A 19,614-nucleotide genomic window follows, 5' to 3' on the forward strand; every position below is an offset into this window, starting at 1 on the left:
TAATACACATCTCTGTGAGCTCAGCTTCCTGAAAACATACACCTGCCGGGTTCTAGGTTCACCCTTGCCAGTGACCGGATTCACTACCTCACAGCCACCAGAATCGCACATACACTATTAACATGATGAAAAATACAGCTACTGCTGCAAGTTTGGCGTAAGTGGAGCGCATGTTCAAGTACTTCGCGTCCTGGCGGTATTTCTTGGACAGACTGGACAAATTGTTAGCCTTTGAATCCAATGCTGAGAGTGCTTCTCCCCGCTGTAATACTTCTTCAATATTAGCCACCATGATCCTCTGCACATCTTGCAACTCGGTGTTGATGGAACCTAGGTTTCTCCGAGCACGGCTGTCAATGTAAAGCTTCTTGGTTTTCTGAATGTAGGTATCAAACTCAATAAAGGAATAGGGCCGAGACACAGTGGGCACCTTCTTCCCATGCTGCTCATCAAACTCAGAGTGCAAATCTTCTAGGTAGGCAAAAGCCAATTTCTTAGGAAAGGCAGCTTCACACAAAACCAAATAACAAACACCTGCTCAATAATGTAGCGGAAAGTCATGGCGCCAGCTTCCAAGGTCCATCTGGTAGGGGACTGTTCGTTCAATTTGCAGAAGAGCTGCTTAGCCTGACTCTGGTACTGCTGAAGGTCCCGGCCAGACCGCCGGCGACTAGGCCCAACGTGTCGGGGTCCCAGGGGCTCGGAGGGGAGGGGGATATCCTGGACGAGCCCCCACATGTTGTACCCAGATTTTAATATCGCCCCCTAAAACCAGAGATTACCTGGGAGACCGAATCATGCATGCAAAAGCAAAGGGCTTTATTACGAATTTAGGCCCAGCCAGCCTAAATTCGGGCTCACAGACTTTCTGGATCCACGTGGAGTGAGCCGTAAGTTATTTTTTATTGTTCAAATTTGGAAAGAATTTGTCCACCATTTCTTTAAGTATTTTTCTACTCCCTTAGCTCTCTCCTTTCTTCCTGGAACTTCCATTACACATATGCTTAATCCCACAAATCTCTGATCTGCTCATCTTTCTTGATTCCTTTCTCTTCATCATATTGAAAATTTTTCATTGATATATCTTCAAGTTTTCTTCCCTTTTCTGCCAGCTCAGACATTATGTTCATTCCCCTTTAGTAAATTTTTCATTTCAGTTACTTTACTTTTCAATGACATAATTCCTGTTTAGTTCTTTTTGGTCACGTCTGTTTTTACTGAGATTCTCTGATTAGTTATTAAGAGTGTGAATATTGAAAGCATGATCATTATTACACTTTCCTTTGAAAAGTGGATCACACTCTTCTGTTTTGTTTCATATCATAATATTTTTTTTAAAAACCAAATATTTTAGAAAATACATTATAGCATGTCTGGATTTTTATCCTTCTTCCCATGAGTTGTTGTTGGTCTTGCTGAGTTTTGCTTCTCTGTTCTGTGACTCACCTGGACTACTTGTGTCTTTTCTATAGTATAGGGCCACTATGTCTCTATTTAGTTTTTATTTTTAAGTTTTGTTTCTATATTTAAACCTGACTTTCTAAAAGTTGCCCTGCATAAACATAATTTAGTAGTTAGCCAATGATTGCTCAAAGGTTATGTTTAAACACTCTGAGCTAATAAGGTTTCTACCTTTTGCCAGGGCATCTGTGTTTTAATTTAGGGATGTATTCAAGTTCACAATTTACAAGTCTTTTTGCTTTTACAGAGCTATCTATTTCTCCTCTGTACATGCATAAGATGTCATATTCAGGTAGGGACATAATGGGTAAATAAGGTCATCTCTAGTTTTTCTTGAGTGAGTATACAGGTTTGTGCATACTCATAGGCTTCTATTATACCAACTCTATAGGGCGGCTTAATAAAGCCATCCACGGCTGCCTCATTCCCTGAATGTCACTGGTAAATTTCTGGCTAGTCTGCTAATGTGCTTCTTGCCCAAACCAGGATCACAACCTCAGATTATCTGGCATGTTGGCTTTCCCTGTTAATTTGCCACTGAGATGACTACTATTTCTGATAATGCCTAGTACATGAGGTTTCTGTGTACACTGTACAAAATCAGGTCAGCCTCTTCCATCAGCAAAGCTGCCAGTTCTCACACTATGTCCCATCCTGGTAGAGCTGCCACACTGATGGAACTGGGGAGAGAGGTGGAACCAAGAGTAACCCCAGGTTAAAGTGCCAAAACTCCTACTTTTCTTATGTAATGGTCAGTAGTTGTTCTAGAATAAACTTCTCAAATTTTGTGTATGCCTTTGGTGAATTTCTGGGTTTTTTATATGGTTGTTTTTGAAATTTATCAAGATTTGTTGATGTTTTTTGGAGTTGGAATTTGCTAAGCTCCACACTCTTCACTCCATATAGGACTATGTTTTGTTTTGTTTTTTACTTAACTTTGTTTATATAGTTTTGTTTGAATCTTATATGCTGAAAATTAGGAAATCAAAAGTATGATTTAAAGGGGTTTCAATCTTGTTAAAAAAATAAATATGTCAAAGGACAACACATGACCAAATATCTACAAACAAATTTATATACACATAATGTGTGTACTAAAACACACACACACTCATAGAATCTTGTAAGTCAGTATGACATACATCAAATAGATAATGATGAAAAAATACCTCAATTTATAAAAGGTTTCCAAATATTCAATAACTATATGAAAACATACTCAATCTCATTAGTGATCAGAGAAATACAAATTTAAACCACAATATACCTCATGTAACATCCACCAGATTGGCTACAATTTAAAAGTTTGATAATATAAAATCTTGGTGAGAATATAGAGCAAAAATAATTCTTATATACTTCTGGTGGGAGTATAAACTAGTACAACTTCAGAAGATTGTTTAGGTTTTCAACTGAGGATGAAGATACTTATTCAATATTTTTATTTGGGGTATATACCCTGAAGGAAAATATGTACACCAGGAGGGATGCACAAGGACATTCACAGCATATGTGTTAACTGTAAACTCCAATTAGAAACAAAGAAACAACCCAAATTTCCACTAATAGTTGAATGGAAAAATAAACCATGGTATAGTCATATGAGAGAATACAATGCACCTACATTCAACCACATTGGTGAATTTCACAAACACTATGTTGGACAAAAGAAGTCAGACACAAAATAATTCAGAATGATTTCATTTATACAAAGTTCAATAACATGCATAATAAGAGACACACAAATCAAAGAATTCTGATGAAAACATACACAAAATTTTGACAAAAGTCAGGGTAGTTGTTACTTCTGGAGTGAGGAAAGAGCTCTAATTAGCAAACAACTCAGTTTTCTTTAGAGTGCTGGGATGTTCTTTCTTGGCCTCGGTGACCGTTTACACAGGTGCTCGATTTTTAATCGTTCATGGAACTGCATATTTTTATGCACTTTTCTGTATTATAGTTATAATTTAGAATTTTTATATTAAATAAGAAGTCAAAGACTTAAAGACTACAAATATTACTAATAAGAGACATTTGCAGAGAATATTGACACTACTTGACTCATTTAGTCAGGCAGTTGGTTAGGCATATATTCAACAAAAACAATTATATTTTAACCATCCGCAGTGTTCCAGACACTAAATCAGGCCCTGTCTGAGTATGGTCGAGCTGTTATAACAAAATACTCTAACCTGATGACTTAAACAATAGACATTCATTTCTTAGAATTGGGAGGCTGGGAAGTCCAAAATTAAGCTGCTGGCAGATTCACTTGTTAGTTAAGGCTCTCTTCCTGGCTTGTAAACAGCTCCTTCTTGGTTTGTTGGTATGTTCAATGGCTTTTCTTCAGTGTTGTACACGGAGAGAAAGAGAACTCTTATGATTCTTCCTCTTCTTAACAGGGCACTAAGCTTATCATAGAGGACCCACCTTCATGACCTCATCTAAGCTTAATTACCTCCTAGAAGCCTCACCTCCAAATAGTATCACCTTGGGAGCTGGGGCTTCAACATATAAATTTCTGGATGATACATTTAGTCCACAACAGGTCCCACATAGAATAGAGAAATGGATAAGACATAGACTGAGTCCTGGAAGATCAAAATCTAATTAGAATGCTAAGTACACATACATTTATCATAGGTAGTAGAAAGGCATAAGGGCTTCCCCCAAAAAAGATGCTAAGTTCAGTCAATATAAAGGTTACTTTAAGGTTGGGAGTCGTGGAGGGCTTATTGCTGACTGGGAATGTTCTGTAAGAGAGAATACATTGAAAAAATACAAACAATCTTTACATGGGCAAGATTCCTGAAATAGCTTGAGGAGGCAGCAAACCAGGTGAGGAAAGGGCACAAAAGACGCTGGTGAGGGGGGTGGGGACTCTGTGAGGAAGATCAGACTTTTTCCAAAGCCAGGAAAACTATGAAAAAATATAAAGAAGTGATGGGTACACTGTAGTAGTTTCCTAGGGATGCTGTAACAAATTACTACAAACTTGGTAGCTTAAACAATAGAAATATATTCTTTCACAGTTCTGGAACCCATGAGTCTGATATCAGCACAGTTGGTTCTTTCTGGAAGCTCTGAGGGAAAATTTGTTCCATGCCTCTTTCCTAGCTTCTGGTGACCACCAACAATTTCTGGAGTTTCTTGGATTGTAAACATATCACTCTAATCTCTGCCTCGGTCTTCACATGGCCTTCTCTCCTCTGGGTCTTTGTATAAAAACTCCCTTTCCTTTCTCTTATAAGGACAACAGTCATTGGTCCACCCTAAATCCACGATGATCTCATCTTGAAATCTTTAATTTAATTATTTCTGTAAATACCCTTATTCAAAATAAGGTCACAGGGCACCTGGGTGGCTCAGTTGGTTAAGCACCATCCCACTCTTGATTTTGGCTCAGGTCATGGTCCCACAGTTCAGGAGTTCAGGCTCTGCCACACTCCTTGCTGACAGTGCAGACCAGCTTGGGATTCTCTCTCTAGCTTTTGCTTGTTTGTGCACATGCGCACACACACACACACTGTCTCTCAAAAAATAAATAAATAAACTTTAAAAAAAGAATATCTCAAGTAAAAAAAAAATAAGGGGCACCTGGATGGCTCAGTCAGTTGAGCATCTGACTTTCAGCTCAGGTCATAATCTCACAAATTGTGAGTTCAAGCCCCATGTTGGGCTCTGTGCTGACAGCTCAGAGCCGGGAGCCTGCCTCAGATTCTGTCTCTCTCTCAAAAATAAATAAACATTAAAAAATAAAAAGTTTTAAAATAAAGGTCACATTCTGAGGTTCTATATGGGCGTGTCTCTTCAGCACACTGAAGCATATTGAGACAAATTGGTATGATAGAGCTGGGAGGTAAAGATGAATAAGAATGTTTCCCACAAAAACATACATGAAAGTCCAAAAAGACATTAACCCAATTTTTATCCATGATATTATACTTTATTATTGGAAAAGTAGGAAATTGTACAAAAACCAGGCACTAAGGGACTTATAAAGATATGCTGTACATACACTAAAACACGATACAGATGTTAAAAGTTATAAAGTAGATCAATATGCACTGACATCATAAAATGTCAGTGAAATGTTGAGTGGAAAAATTAAAGTTACTAACTATGTAAAGTATGATCCAGTTTATGGTGAAAAGAAAAATGCTAGAAGGAAATTCACAGCTATTAAATGGCATTTATCATGAAGTATTAATTGGGAGGGTTAAAAGGTAGAAAGCTTATATTTAATGGATTTATATATTTTTAAAATATTTTAAATGCCCATGTTTTATTTTTATAAATTTAAAAAATATTCTCTTTTAGCAGAAACTATATGCTTAGAAGGGAAAAAACAGGTAAGCTGGGAAGGAAGTTACAATCTGACAATACGATTTTGAAAAGCCTGATGATCACCATGAAACTGAAACATAAAAACCTGAAGGACTAAATTTTTAAACTCTATAATACAAAGTGGCATTTTAGATTGAATTCTGATAGTTAAAGAAATATTTTTAAGAATATCCAGGGGTGGCTGGGTGACTGGGTTGGTTAAGCATTAGACCTCATTCCGCTCAGGTCACATTCCCAAGGTTTGTGAGTTTGAGCCCCGCATTGGGCTCTGTGCTGACAGCTCAGATTCTGTCTCTCTCTCAAAAATAAATAAACATTAAAAAATAAAAAGTTTTAAAATAAAGGGCAGCCACATGGAAAACAGTAAGGAAGTTCCTCAAAAAATTAAAAATAGAATTACCATATCATTCAGTAATTCCACTATGGGGTATTTACCCAAAGAATATGAAAACACTCATTTGAAAAGATATACACACCCCTACATTTATTACAGCATTATTTACGATAGCCAAACTATGGAAGCAGCTTAAGTGTCCGTTGATAGATGAATGGATAAAAATGTGGTATATTTGTACAATGCAGTATCATTCTGCTATAAAAATTAATGAGATCTTGCCATTTGCAAAAACATGGATGGATCTAGAGGGTATAATGCTACGTGAAATAAGCCAGTGAGAAAAAGATAAATATCATGAGTTTTCACTCATGTGTAGAATTTAAGAAATAAAATGAATGAGCAAAGAAAAGAAGAGACAAACCAAAAGAACAGACTCTTAACAATAGAGTCTGGTAAACTGATGTTTAACAGAGAGGAGGTGGGGGGAAATGTATAAAATAGGAAAAGGGGATTAAGAGTACATTTATCATGATGAGCACAGAGTAATGTATATAGCATTGTTGAATTGCCATATTGTACTTGAAACTAATATAAAACTGTATGTTAATTATTCTGGAATTAAAAGTTTAAACTTATAGGGGCACCTGGGTAGCTCAGTCGGTTAAGCATACAACTTTGGCTCAGGTCATGATCTCGCAGTTTGTGAGTTCAAGCCCCGCATTGTGCTCTGTGCTGACAGCTCAGAGCTCTTTCAGATTCTGTGTCTCCCCCTCTCTCTGCTCATGCTCTGTCTCTGTCTTTCAATAATAAATAAAAACGTTAAAAAAATTTTTTAATTAAAAATAATGAAGAGGAAAGAAGAGTTTATCAAATCATGAAAGTATAAAAAAGAGAATATTCTAACATTACCTGATAAAGCTGGTGGATATGCCCTAATCCTGCACTTTCAGGCTGCCTCACAAAAGCTATAGCCAAATGCCATGCTGCAGCTCTGCACTCTCCCACTGCCCTGCTTTAGCTGGCGAGTGTAGCCCAGCCCTGTGCTCTCCTTCTACCCCACTTTAGCTGGTGGGCATGCACAGCCCACACAGGAAACAACTCTTGATTACTAAGTTCTAATGGTCCAGGGAGTAGGGGGCTTCTGTTTCTAAGCACCACAGGATTAAAACAATTGAAGAGTCCATTCTTGGTAGACTACCACCCGTAAGGCACTGCAGACAGCAGACTGAAACAAATTTCCAGTCTTCCTGTGAAATTGACATATTTTCTATCACGTAGTTTCAGTCTGAGGGGCAGGCTTCAGATTTGCCACATATCTAGAAGATACAGAGGTGCTCTCATGAAACATAGGGTGGGAGAAGCCACTTGTATGCTCTTCCTCGGCCCACAGTAGTTTGTCAGTACCTCCCAGAGACAGGTTTATACACTCATATGGAGCTCTAATTTTTGCAACTCTCTTTGCAAGGCTATATACATTTGTACACTTTAAAAGCTGCTGCCTGAGAATCAGGCTTTCAATCAGCTTGAACCTAGGGGCTGACTGAGATCCCTCCCTTTAGAACACTGAAAGGTCTTGACATACACTAGACTACTGGACCTATAAAGAATAAAATCAGCCTGCTTGGACAATCACAAAGGTGAACTATGGCAAAGTTGAATGATAGGGTTCATCTCTTTTATATGGACAGTGCAAGACTGGAGAGGTAGCTCTTTCACCTAATACAGAGAAACAAAGAGAGTCAGGCAAAATAAGGAAACAGAAATATGTTCCAAGTGAAAGAACAAGATAAAAACTCAGTAAAACTTTAACAAAATGAAGATAAGTAATTTACCTGATAAAGAGTTCAAAATAATGGTTGTAAAAGATACTAACTGAACTCAGGAGAAGAATAGATGAACATATGGCATGCTTCAACAGAGACAGAAAATATGAGAAAGTACCAAACAGAAGTCACAGAGCTGAAGAAAAAAATAACTGAACTGAAAATATACTAGAGTGATTCAATAGCAGACTAGATGAAGCAGAAGAAAGGATCAATGATATGAAAAACAGGGCAGTGGAACTCACCCAAACAAAGAAGCAAAAAGAAAATATTTTAAAAAGCGAAGATAGCTTAAGGGACCAATGGGACTACACTAAGCAGAATAACATTTGCATTATAGGGGTCTCAGAAGGAGAAGAGAGAGAAAAGGGCAGAAAACTTACTTGAAGAATACTGGCTGAAAACTTCCCTAATATGGGGAAAGAGACAGACATTCAGATCTAGGGAGGCCGGAGAGTTCTAAATAAGAGGAACCAGAAATGATCCATACCAAGATACATTATAATTAAAATGTTAAAGAGAGAATCTTAAAAGAAAAGAAGCAAGAGAAAAACAACTTATTCCATACAAGAAAACTCCCATAAGACCATGAGCAGAATGTTCAGTAAAAACTTTAAAAGCCAGAAAGGGTGGTATGATATATATAAAGTACTGAAAGGAAAAAAAAAACCAACCAAGAATACTCTATCTGACAAGGTTAGCATTCAGAATTGAAGGAAGAAACAAGACTCTTTTCAGACAAGCAAAAGCTAAAGAAATTCATTAACACTAAACTGGCCTTAGAGGAAATGTTAAAGGAAATTGTTTAAGCTGAAAGGAAAGAGCACTAATTAGGAATGAGAAAACATATGAAAGCAAAAATGTCACTGGTAAAGGTAAATATATAGGAAAGGCAATGGATTAATCACTTATAAAGCTAGTATAACGGTTAAAAGACAAAAGTAGTGAAAATAACTATAGCTACTATAATTAGCTAAGAGAGATAAAAAAGATGTACAATATGACATCAGAAACATAAAATTTAGAAGGAGTAAAAAGGTAGAGTATTAGAATGTGTTCAAACTTAACTTGCTATCATCTTAAAATAGATGGTTATGTATTTAAATTGTTATATGTTATCCTGGTGGTGACAATAAAGCAAAAGTCTACAGAAGATACATGAAGAATAATGAGAAAGCAATCTAAGCATTACCCAAAAAATGGCATCAAACCACAAGGGAACAGAGCAAAAGAAAACAGAAAGAAATTACTTGTCAGAAAACAATTTACAAAATGGCAAGGAATACATACCTATCAACAATTAATTTCAATGTAAATGGACTAAAGTACCCAATCAAACTACACAGAAAGGCTGAATGGATTAAAATAACAAGACTCACCTATATGCTGCCTACATGAAAATCATTTTAGATATAATGACACACACAGACTGAAAGTAAAGAGATGGCAAAAGATGTTTCATGCAAATGGAAACTAAACTATACCTGGGGTAGCTATACTTACATCAGACAAAATACACTTTAAAACAAAGTCTATGACAAAAGACAAAGACTGGCATTACATAATGAGGAAGGGATATATTATCAGAAGGTAGAACATTTGTAAATACTTATATACCCAACATATACCCAACATAGATGCACCTAATTACATAAAGCAAATATTAACAGTTGAAAAAAGAAAAACTGACAGCAATACACTACCAAGGGACTTTAATACTGCAATCATATCAATGGATACATTGGAAAGATTGGCCTTAAATGACACATTACTCTAGATGGACTTAATAGATATATATACAGAACATTCCATCCAAAAGCAGCAGAATACGCAATATTCTCAAGTGCACATAAAATATTCTTGATAGGTCACTCCTTAGGCCACAAAACAAATCTTAATAAGTTGAAGAAAACTGAAATCATATCAAGCATCTTTTCTTTTTTTTCTTTTTTAATTTTTAAAAAGTTTTAAAATGTTTATTTATTTTTGAGAAAGAGACACAGAGTGTGAGTGAGGAGGAGCAGAGAGGGAGACACAAAATCCAAAGCAGGCTCAGGCTCTGAGCTGTCAGCACAGAGCCTGACACGGGCCTTAAACTCATGAGCCATGAGATCATATCTGGTGCTGAAGGTGGACACTCAACCAACTAAGCCACTCAGGCACCCTGTATCAAGCATCTTTTCTAACCACTATTTATGAAACCAAAAATCTGGAGAAAACTGGAAAAGTCACAAACACATGAAGATTAAACAACCAATCGTATACTGAACAAAGCAATGAGTCAATGCAGAAATTAAAGGAGAAATCAAAAGCATTGAGACAAATGAAAATGAAAATACAACATACCAAAAGCAATGGGATGCAGCAAAAGCAGCTCTAAAAGGGAAGTTCATAGTGATACAGGCCTACCTCAAAAACAAACAAAAAACTCAATTTAACTTTACACCTAAGTGAAGTAGAAAGAGAAGAATAAACAAAGCCCAAAGTTAGTAGAAGAAAGGAAAAAATAAAGATCAGAGAAGAAAGACAGCTAGCTAAAGGGAAGATGACACAGTAAGAGAACCCTAAGCTCACCATGTCTCAGGGATACAACTAGATAACACTCACATCAATGTAAATAAACAGAAAAATAACCCGAAGATTGGCAGAACAAACTCCACAACTAAAGGTAGAGAAGAGGCCAAGAGGTCTTCCATCAAGAGGGTGGAAAGAGTGGGGACTCTGTAGGGAGCTAAACAGACCCATGGATTGTGGCAGGAGAGAGCCATTGGAGTGGAAAGGGAAGAGAAATAAATTATCACACTAGGGATCCCACACAGGGAAAATGACTCCACATAATTTGGGCTTTGAAAACTAGAGGGGCCAAATTTTGTGAGTTCTTACAACCACTAGGACTTAAAGACTTAAAGTCTTCTTTAAAAATCAACCTGGGTTCTGGGAGAGCCTAGAGAGCAATAGGAAGCTGAGTCCTCACCCTTAAAGACATAGCACAACAAACAGCCTACACAGATACATTATAGAAGCAGCTCTTTGAGAAAAGCTTGTGGCATACATGAGGGGAATTTATTTACTAACCTCAGAGCATGTCCCAAGGGGCAGGGATCCCTGGAAGACTTCTCCAGAAACAAGGGAGCTGGCAGGTGCCATTTCCCTCCCCTGCCCCCCAGCATAAATACACAACCATACAGAAACTGGGGAGGGGGAGGATGGCTGACATTCACTACCTAACTTGCTTATACCAAACCCACCTCCTGGACTCTGGGGGATCCACCCTTTCAGTCATGCTTGCCTCTCCCTCAGAAGATCAGCAAAGCTTGCCAATACTGTGCCTCCTGCACCATATACTTTGCAGGGCCCCTGTACTGCTGCAGTGGGTGCCAGACCACTCCCCTGGTATGCAGATCTTGTAAACACTGTGCACCCCAGCTCCTCCAACATTTTCTTGACCAGAGCCCATTCAAAGTGGAGCCACAAGCCTGGCAGTACGCAAGCAGCCCCAACAGGAAAGGCCAAGGTGACATGTCCTCGAGTGAGGGGAAAATAACCACACATATCAGCCAGAGAGTGATCCCAACAGAGAAAACCTACAAAAACAACCACAAAACAAGTAACAAAATAGCAATAAATACATACCTATCAATAATTCTGTTGAATGTAAACGTCCTAAATGCTCCACTCAAAAGACATAGGGAGACAGAGTGGATTTAAAAAAAAAGATCCATCTATATACTGCCTACATTTCAGACCTAAAGATTCATGAAGATTGAAAGTGAGAGGATGGAAAAATATTCATCATGCAAATGGGTGGGAAAGAAAGCCAGGATCGCAACAGTTATATCAAACAAGATGGACTTTAAAGCAAACTGTAACAGGAAATAAAGAAGGATACTATATAGTAATAAGGGGAAAATCCAACAAGAACATATAACAATTGTAAATATTTATGCACCCAACATAGACTCAACTAAATACATAAAACAGTCAATAACAAACATAAAGGAACTAATCTATACTAATACAATAATAGTAGTTAAGTTTAACACCACACGTATCAATGGGCAAATCATCCAAACAGAAAATCAACAGGAAACAGTGGCTTTGAATGATACATTGGATCACAGAGATTTAACAGATATATTTAAAACATTCCATCCTAAAACAGCAGAACACACATTCTTTACAAGTTCACACAAAACATTCTCCACAACAGATCACATATTAGGCCACAAACAAACCTCAACAAATTAAAAAAGACTGACATCAGACCATGCATCTTTTCTGACAACAACACTATCAAACTAGAATTCAACCACAAAAAAAAATTATGGAAAGATTGGAGGTTAAATAGTGCTACTAAATAATGAATGGTTTGACCAAGAAATCAAAAATTACAAGGAAACAAATGAGAATGAAAAACACCATGGTCCAGAAATTCTGGGATACAGAAAAAGTGGTTCTAAGAGGGAAGTTTATAGCAATACAGGCCTACCTCAAGAAACAAGAAAAATCTCAAATTAAAACCTACCTTTACACCCAAAGAAGCTAGAAAAAAGATGGACAAAACCCCAGAGCAACTGAATAAAAGAACAAAATAAAGATTAGAACAGAAATAAATGATATATGAAGTAAAAATAAATAGAACAGATCAATGAAACCAGGTGCTGCTTTTTTGAAAAGACCAACAAAATTGATCAACTCTGTCCAGACTCATCAAAAAAGGGGGAGGGGGAGGAGAGATAGAGAGAGGCATGAGCGAGAAAGGAATAAAATAAACAAAATCAGAAACTAAAGAGGGAAAATTAACAACCAACATCACAGAAATATAAAGATTTGTAAGAGAATACTGTAAAAAATTATATGCCAACAAACTGGAGAACATACAAGAAATGTATGAACTCCTAGAAACACATAACAGAAGCAGAAACAAATAGAAAATGTGAACAGACCAATTACCATCAGTAAACTGAATCAGTAAACAAACTACCAATAAAGGTCCAGGACTAGATAGCTTCACAGGCTAATTCTATCAAACATTTAAAGAAGAGTTAATACCTATTCTTCTTGAATTATTCCAAAAATAGAAGAGAAAGGAAAATTTCCAAATTCACTGTATGAGAACAGCACGACCTTGACACCAAAACCTATAAAGACACTACAAAAAAAGAGAACCACAGGCCACTGTCTTTGATGAACACACATGCAAAAATCCTCAACTAAGTATTAGCAAATCAAATCTAACAATACTTTTTAGAAAATCATTCCCTATGTTCAAGTGGGAGTTATTCCTGAGATGCAAGGTTGGTTCAATATTTGCAAATCAATCAACATAATACAATACATCATTAAGAGAAAGAATAAGAACCATAAGATCATCATAATAGATTCAGGAAAAGCATTTGACAAAGTACCACATTTTTTCATAATGAAAACCAACAATGTGAGTTTAGAGAGAACATGCCTCAACATAATAAAGACCTTATATGAAAAATCCATAGTGAACATCAGAGGAAGCCAAGATGGTAGCACAGCATGGAAGGTTTTTTTGTGTCTCTTGTCTCTGAAATACAGCCATATCAACACTAAACCATCCTGTATACCTAGAAAACTGATTTGAGGATTAACACAATAATCTGCACAACCTGAACCACAGAACTCAGCAGGTAAACAGTTCAGAGAGGTGAACTGGGGGAGAACAATGCAGAGGTCAGGGAGCTGTTTTTGCTTGCAGAGAAAGGAGGGAGATGGAGAGAGAGTATGGGAAAAGTACCCCCCACCAAAAGCAGCTGGAGAGAAAGTGGAAAAGTGGAAACAGCCGAAGGGACTGAACAAAAAAGGGAGAAAGGAGAAAGGAGAGGGTTTAAATTCCACTAAGACTCTATAAACAGGGCGAGTGCAGAGTCTGAAACTCCACAGCTTGATACCTGGCAGTGCTCTGATGAGAAGGGTGAATCCCCAGGAGCAGAATGAGGTTCAGGAGAGGTGGTTCCCCTGCTGGGAGGGCATTTGGTAGAGAGTGTGCGACCACCCAACAGCCAAAGGTCCCAGCAGGCCCCAGAGAACAACCATATTCGCTGGTGCTGGAAAAAGGGCGATAAGGAGGAAGCCTGCTGCCAGATGTGTTCTGTGACTGACCTTAATTCCTGAGATGCTGCTGCTACACGATCACTTGAGCTTTTTCTTGGGCAGGCTGGCACCCAGCCACAGTATCTGGGCATCAGCAGTAGCACGGTCCCTGGAACATCCGTGGGTGTGGCCAGCACCTAGCCATTGCTCCATGAGACCCACCCCCAGAAGGTCTGAGTGAGTCAAAGCTGCAGTCCCTCAGAAATGAGGGATTGGGAAACACAGCTGCATCTGAGATAAAACTCAGGTTGGAGGTGCCTCCTGGCAACATGACAGCTTGGTCATGGACAGTGTAAAAGTAGGGAGTAGGTGGAAATTAGAGACAAAGGAGGGGTGCGTGACTGCTGGGCAGGGAGCACAGAGTTCCAATACTAGAGACTGTATAGCTGGGTGATGTCATTTTCACCCCTCGCACATATGTGCATAAACACCTACAAGTGTGACAACGATCCACCCCAGTAAGCTAAGCGGTGCCATCTAGTAAACAACAGAGCCATTACACCAAGCCCTGCCCACCTGGGCCAACCTCTCTGTTCAGAAACAAAAGTCTCTCCACCTGCTTAGTTTATGGACTATAAAGTGTTTCACAGTTTGATTTCTAAGGGAAAATGAAGTAATTTCAATCATATTTCAGTCTGTTTGCTGGTCCATTTACAATTGTTTTCTTTTTCTTTTCTTATTCTTGAATACAGAAAGAAAAAAATTATTTTTATTTTCAATTTTATTAAAAATATTTTTCTTTAATTTTTTCTACTATATTTTTTATTCTTTTGTGAATTTTTCAAATTCTATTTTATTTCCATCATTTCATTTTATTCTATTCACTGTATTCAGTTTTTCAAATTTTCTTTTTTTCTTTTTTCCTTTTTTCTTATCTTTCCCTTTTTTTTCTACTCTGTCAAGCTTCTTTCAACAACCAGACCAAAACACACCTAGGATCTAGCATCATTTCTATGATTTTTATGTGTGTGTGTTTTTCTTAGTTTAATAATTTTAATTTTTTTATCTTATTAATTCCTTTTATTCCTTCAAAATGATGAAATGAAGGAATTCACTCCAAAAGAAAGAGCAGGAAGAAATGACAGCCAGAGACTTAGTCAACACAGATACAAGCAAGATGTCTGAACCAGAATTTAGAATCATGATAATAAGAATACCAGCTAGGGTTGAAAATGATTAGAATCCTTTTCTGTGGAGATAAAAGAAGTAAAATCTAGTCAGGATGAAATTTAAAATGCTGTAACTGAGTTGTGATCTTGAAAGGATGCCATGACAAGGATGGATGAGACAGAGAAGCAAATCAGCGATACAGAGGACAAACTTATGGAGAATAATGAAGCAGAAAAAAAGAAAGAGACTAAGTCAAAAGAGCACGATTTAAGAATTAGAGAAATCAGTGACTCATTGAAAAGGAACAACATCAGCATCATAGAGGTCCCAGAAAATGAAGAGAGAGAAAAATGGATAGAAGGGTTATGTAAGCAAATCATAGTGGAAAACTTTCCTAACCTGGGGAAAGACACAGACATCAAAATCCAGGAAGCACAGAGGACTCCTGTTAGATCCAACAAAAACTGACCATCAACAAGGCATATCATAGTCAAATTCACAAAATAGTCAGGCAAGGAAAGAATCATGAAAGCAGCAAGGGGAAAAGAGTCTTTAACCATGGCAAACATCATATTCAATGAGGAAAAACTGACAGCTTTTCTCCAAAGATCAGGAAAAAGACAAGGATGTTCACTCTCATGGCTTTTTATTCAACTTAGTACTAGAAGTCCTAGCCACAGAAATCAAAACAGAAAAGGAAATCATTGGAAAGGATGAAGTAATATTTTCATTATTTGCCAATGACATGATACTATATATAGAAAACCCAAACACTTCACCAAAACACTATTAGAAATGATAAATGAATTCAATAAGGTCAAAGGATACAAAGTCAATGTACCAAAAAAAAATGTTGCATCTCTATACAGTAACAGTGAAGCAGCAGAAAGAGAAATTAAGAAAACAATTCCATTTACAATTGCACCAAAAATAATAAAATGTCTAGGAATAAACTTAACCAAAGAGGTAAAAGACCTATACTCAGAAAACTATAAAACATTGATGAAAGAATTTGAAGATGACACAACCAAATGAAAAGACATTCCATGCTCATGGATTGGAAAAACAAATATTGTTAAAATGTCTATACTCCCTAAAGCAATCTAATGCAATGCCTATTAAAATACCAACAGCATTTGGCACAGAACTCGAACCAATAATCCTAAAATTAGTATGGAACCACAAAAGACCCCAAATAGCCAAAGCAATATTTAAAAAAAAAAAAAAAAAAAAGACAAAACTGGAGGTATCACAATCCCAGATTTCAAGATATATTACAAAACTCTAGTAATCAAAACTGTGTGGTACTGGCACAAAAACAGACACATAGCTCAATGAAATAGAATAGAAAGTCCAGAAATAAAGCCACACTTATATGATCAATTAAGCCTCAACAAAGGAGGCAATGGGATATGCAATGGGATAAAGCAGTCTCTTCAACAAATAATATTGGGAAAACTGAACTGATATATGCAAGAATGAAACTGGACCAGTTTTTCACACCATACACAAAAATAAACTAAAAATGGATCAAAGGCCTAAATGTCAAATATGAAACCATAAAAATCCTAGAAGAAAATACTGGCAATAATTTCTCTGCCATCGACCACAGCAACGTTTTGCTAGATATTTCTCCCAAGGCAAGGGAAACAAAAACAAAAATAAACTATCAGGACCATGTCAACATAAAAAGCTTCTGCACAGCAAAGGAAAAAACCAATAAAACTAAAAGGTAACCTACTGAACAGAGGAAGATATTTGCAAATGACACATTTTATAAAGGGCTACTATCCAAAACATATAAAGAAACTAAAAACAACACCTCAAGTGTGCCCAGGTGGCTCAGTCAGTTGAGCATCCAACTTCGGCTCAGATCATGATTTCATGGTTTATGAGTTTGAGCCCTGCATCAGGCTTGTTGCTGTCAGCAGGGAGCCCACTTTGGAGCCCATGCAGGGCTCAAACTCATAAACCATGAGATCATGACCTGAGCCAAAGTAGGACACTCAATCGACTGAGCCACCCAGGGACCCCCACTCTAATCACTTTTATTCAACATAGTATTGGAAGAGCGATTGCCAGAAAAAGAAATAAAAGACATCCAACTGGAAAGCAAGAAGTAAAACTGTCACTATTTGCAGATGAAATGATTATATATAGAAAACCCTAAGGACTCCACCAAAAAACTGTTAGAACTAACAAACAAATAAATGCAGTAAATTTGCAGTGTACAAAACAAAATCAATATGCAAAAATTGCATTTTTACATACTAACAAGGAACTAACAGAGGAATTAAGAAAACAAATCTCATTTACAATTGCATTAAAAAAGAATAAAATACCTAGGCATAAACTTAACCAAGGAGTTTAAAGACCTGCATATAAGCATTATAAGACATTGACTAAAGAAACTGTAAAAGACACAAATAAATGCAAAGATATTCCATATTCATGCATTGGAAGAATAAATATTGTTAAAATCTCTACATTACCCAAAGCAACCCACAGATTCCATAAAAATTCCAATAATATTTTTCATAGGAATAGAACAAAAAATCCTAAAATTTGTATGGAATCACATAAGACCTCAAACAGCAAAACCATCTTCAGAAAGAACAAAGTTGGAAGCATCATGCTCCCTGACTTCAAACTGTTACACAAAGCTATAGCAATCAAAATAGTATAGTATTGACATAAAAACAGACACACAGATCAGTGTAATAGAATGGAGATCCCAGAAATAAACACACACATATATGTCCAATTGATTCACAAAAAAGGATCCAAGAATATAGTATGGGGAAATGACAGTCTCTTCAATAAATGGTTCTGGGAAAACGAGACAACCACATGCAAAAGGATAAAACTAGTATCTTACACAACATACAAAAATTAATTCAAAATGAATTAAAGATTTGAATATAAGACCTGAAACCACAAAACTCTTAGAAGAAAACATAAGCATTAATCTTGTCAATAGCTTTTTGGATCTGACTCCAAAAGCAAAGGCAACAAAAGCAAAAGTAGGTACTTGAGACTACATTAAAATTAAAATCTTCTGCATATCAAAGGAAATAATCAATAAAATGAAAAGGCAACCTACTAAATGGGAGGAAACATTTACAAATCATATATACACTAAGAGGTTAATATCCAAAATATTTTTCCAATTCCTATAACTCAATAGCAGAAATACATCTAATTTAAAAATAGGCAGAAGATCTGAATAGACCTTTTTTGTAAAAAGGCATACCTATGACCAACATGCACATGAAAATATGCTCAACACCACTAATCGTCAGGGAAATGCAAATTAAAACCACAGTGATATATCCCCTCTCACCTGTTAGAATGGCTGGGATCAAAAAAACAAGAAATAATGAATGCTGGTAATAATGTGAAGAAGAGAGAATCTATGTGCACTACTAGTGAGAATATAAATTGATGTAGCCACTATGGAAAGTAGTATGGAGTTTCCTCAGAAAGTTAAAAATAGAACTACCCTATGACCACAGCAATTCCACTTCTGGCTATTTAGCCAAAGAAAATGGTAACACTAATTCAAAAATGTATATGCACCCCAAATACATGTGCACATATACACAATGGAATAATACTCAACCATAAAAAAAGAATGAAATCTTGCCATTTGTGACAACATGGATGGACCCTGATGGTATTATGCTAAATGAAATAAGTCAGACAGACAAATAACCTTTGATTTCACTAATATGTGGAATATAAAAAACAAAAGAAAGCTCAAAGATAGAAGAGATTATTGATTGCTAGAGGGAAAATAGACAAAATGGGTGAAGAAAGTCAAGATGTACAAAACTTCCAGTTATAAAATAAATGTCATGAGGATTTAATGTACAGCCTGCGACTAGCAGTCAATAATACTGTGTGGCATACTTGAAACTTGCCATAATAGCAAATTTTAAAAACTCATCACAAGAAAAGAAATTGTAACTCTATATGGTTACGAATGGTAACTGGATGTATTGTGGTGATTGTAGCACAATGTATATAAACAGCGAATCATTATGCTCTACACTTAAAACTAATATAATGTTACATGTCAATTATGCCTCATAAAGAAAGAGTATCCTAACAACACATTAATTCACAGCAAAAAATACATTGGCCATCTACTATTACACTGCTGACTTAGCTGGGCTGGACAGCGGGTTTCAGGCTTAGGGAAGTGATTACAACAGTCTCACAATTCTAGCCCCGTATCACCATGACAACATGAACGTATAATTACATACATGCATTGGAAGAAAACCAAAGAATAAGAAATACAAAACCATGCAGGGATATTTTTTTGTTTTGTTTTGTAAAGGAAAACACAGAAGAAAATGATTTTTTAATGCTTCTTACAAAAGAACACCATGTTTGTGAAAATAGTTA

The 19,614-nt window shown here is 36.7% G+C and overlaps 1 pseudogene; it reads right to left on the reverse strand.

Moving 5' to 3' along the window:
* Positions 1-6: 6 nt before the first annotated feature.
* On the reverse strand, positions 7-738 carry LOC115292497 (annotated as a pseudogene).
* Between the last annotated feature and the right edge of the window lie 18,876 nt (positions 739-19,614).

The sequence above is a fragment of the Suricata suricatta genome, chromosome 5 (genome assembly GCF_006229205.1).
Source record: "Suricata suricatta isolate VVHF042 chromosome 5, meerkat_22Aug2017_6uvM2_HiC, whole genome shotgun sequence".
In the NCBI taxonomy this organism is placed as follows: Eukaryota; Metazoa; Chordata; class Mammalia; order Carnivora; family Herpestidae; genus Suricata; species Suricata suricatta.